We start from the raw sequence: 2,906 nt of genomic DNA, 5'->3' as shown, positions 1-2,906 counted from the left end.
ACAGAGTGCAGAGGTCAAGTCACAGTAACTCAGACTCCAGCAGTGAAATCTGCTCGTCCAGGAGAAACAGTCACCATCAACTGTAGAACCAGTCAGGCAGTGTATCATCACAGCTCATACGGTCATTTCTTACACTGGTATGAGCAGAAACCTGGAGAAGCTCCTAAACTCCTGATTAAATATGCCAATCAGCTGCAGTCAGGTTTTCCAGCTCGTTTCAGTGGCAGTGGATCTGGATCTGATTTCACTCTGATCATCAGTGGAGTCCAGACTGAAGATGCAGCGGATTACTACTGTCAGAGTTACCACGAGATCACTGGCTACTGGTTCACACAGTGTTATAGAGTCGTACAAAAACCTCCCTCAGTTAGATTGTAGAGAGACTGCACTGCTGCAGCTGGGAGCGACTGCAGGTGCTGAGTTGGAGGATGTGATACGACACAATGACACTCTGTGGAGGAGAGGAACCACACCACACTAACTCACAACTCACATTAGAAATCTCTCAATAATCATAACACCACAGTACACAGAGTCCACCATGGCCACTACTGTAAAATTAATACTTCTATTGATTTATAAATTATTCTAATCCTTTTTCAAAACTAATTGGGGGGTAATTATCTGCTCTCACTTTAGTTGTGTTTTTCTTGTTTCCCTTTCAGGACACACTTCAGCCCTGCTGTGGATTCTCCCTCAGTCACTGGTGTAACTCCTCACAGACTCTCTCTTCTGAGATTTGGAAATTAAACTGGTGTTCCTTCTCTCCACTCCACTAAGGTACAATAATGAAAAAAGCTCCTTCACTCCACAGCCCTACAGTAAGTGACAACATAGGATATATATCTCATGTCCTGGTTTCTCTGCTTTCTCACACACACACACACACACCTGTCCTGTCTCATTTTAATATTTCGTTCATTGAATCCAATATAAACTTCATATTATTACCCATCTGTCACTGCCCTTAGCCATTGGACTCATTTTCTCTCTTTTTAATATGTAACCCCCTTCAGTCAAGACTCCAGTCCTCCTGACTCCTCTCTCTCTTTAGAACTCTTATATCCTGAGATTTAACAACTCTCCTCTAAAACACAATAATGTGAACTACTTGGACATGGTCATCCATCCTTTACCAGCAAGAGGTGTCATTGTTATCCCGCTTAATTTTTCCGATTATTACTTAGTATTCTGCACTCTTCTTCTCCCTGCTCTACCTACAAGTGACAACTATACCTCTCCCTCACTCCCTCAATCCTCCCCTCCTTCTCTTCCTTCTCTGTGACTTTCAGCATCCGGTGTTTCTGCATGAATCTCAGTAAGTTTGGCAGACATCTCATCATGGATGGCAGCTCTTTATCCTCAGCTGAAACTAAATCTCAGCAAGTCTGTTCTGCTGTATATCACTAGAGATGCATCACTGATGGATTTGGTGATTGTTGAGAAGAACTATTGTGTAACAACATCTGACAGAACAATGAAACTTCGGGTAGTTTTATAGAACTAGCTAACATTCTCTCCTCATATCTCATCACATCTTTTTTTATTGTCTTGGCCAAAAACTGAACATCTGCATCACTATCAGGCTTCACACCAAGAACTTTATTCAGTCACCAAGCGCTTAAATAAACACTAATAAAAACTTCAACTTGTGCTTGTTATTTTCTTTCTGCACTAATATTAACTCCTCTCTAATGGGAATTTAGCTTCATAATATTTTATTGGTTTATGAGGATGTGTTTTATTGTAAACCACCAAAGCACATGTACGTCTGTAAGTCACTCTGGATAAGGGGATGTGCCCAGTGCTGTAGACGTAAGTATACTTGAGAGACAGTGCAATACTACTTATTGTGCTGCGGTTCAGGTCTCGCTCCTGTTTGATGGTTTATTGAGTCAGGAATCACGTAGCATTAAGGTGTTGTTTTAATGTGATCTGATTTCTCCAGCTGATGGCCCTGTTTTATACATGACCTCTGACCACTTTTTTTCTTTTGCTGTCTTTATATAAGTTTTATTATCAGTTTGTCTCACCTGTGTTTTGTTCTAGTGTCATCCTGGTGCACTTTGCTGCTATTCTGTTCACTCTGTAAGAGAGGATATACTGTAGATTAATTCAATTCAATTCAATTTTATTTATATAGCGCTTTTAACAATGGTCATTGTCTTAAAGCAGCTTCACAAAAATAAAGGAAATTTAAAAATAAGAAAGTATTTGGAAGTGTGTCTGTGTGAGAAAAATGTGCTGGTCACAATCCCCTCGTTCACCTCGGCACCATCCACGGTCCAGCTCAGCAGCGCCCCCTGTGAAGAATAGGCTGAGAGCAGGCAGAACAGTGAGGCCGATCCCTCAGAGAGCTGCAGAGAGGAGGGAGGGAGCAGAGACACAGAGAGCTTTACCACTGGACCAGCTGGAGACAACACACACACACACACACACACACACGTATATTAATGTTAATGTAAACTATAACACTGCGATGGATTGGCACCCTGTCTAGGTTGTACCCCGCCTCGTGCCCTAAGCCTTCTGGGATTGAGTGAGTGAGTGAGTGAGTAAACTCTAACATACTGAGCTCTGTAATATAATATCTGTAGAGAAGACACACAAGTTTATCTAAACATCATACAACAAAGCAGAATTCTGATAACATCATTCAGCAAAACTACCGATAACCAAAACAATTTCCATCTTCTGAACAAAACACACAGTGCATGAATAAGCATAACACCAGGGTAAAGTTATCTAGGTTTAATTCAAAGGACAGTGTACTGCACACACTGCAGAAGACTGGAGGAGAAATAACACCAAATTATGGACTAGTGATGAGATTCAAATCACAATTTATTTGATACATGAAGCTATGAAAGAATACCTTAATAATGCTGCTCAGACCTAAATCTTGT

The 2,906-nt window shown here is 41.0% G+C and overlaps 1 long non-coding RNA gene across 3 annotated transcripts; it reads left to right on the top strand.

Moving 5' to 3' along the window:
- The first annotated feature begins 435 nt into the window (after window positions 1-435).
- Window positions 436-1,910, top strand: LOC128509455 (uncharacterized). 3 transcript variants are annotated; one of them, XR_008356049.1, is made up of 4 exons: window positions 465-553; window positions 666-780; window positions 1,017-1,145; window positions 1,293-1,909. It is a non-coding gene; the product is annotated as an uncharacterized LOC128509455 (long non-coding RNA). The 3 variants fall into 3 exon arrangements; XR_008356048.1 differs by having other exon boundaries at window positions 436-780; window positions 1,055-1,145; window positions 1,293-1,910; XR_008356047.1 differs by having other exon boundaries at window positions 436-780.
- The last annotated feature ends 996 nt before the right edge of the window (window positions 1,911-2,906 follow it).

Source organism: Clarias gariepinus, chromosome 2 (genome assembly GCF_024256425.1).
Source record: "Clarias gariepinus isolate MV-2021 ecotype Netherlands chromosome 2, CGAR_prim_01v2, whole genome shotgun sequence".
NCBI lineage: Eukaryota > Metazoa > Chordata > Actinopteri > Siluriformes > Clariidae > Clarias > Clarias gariepinus.
This window is presented reverse-complemented; position numbering and strand designations above follow the sequence as displayed.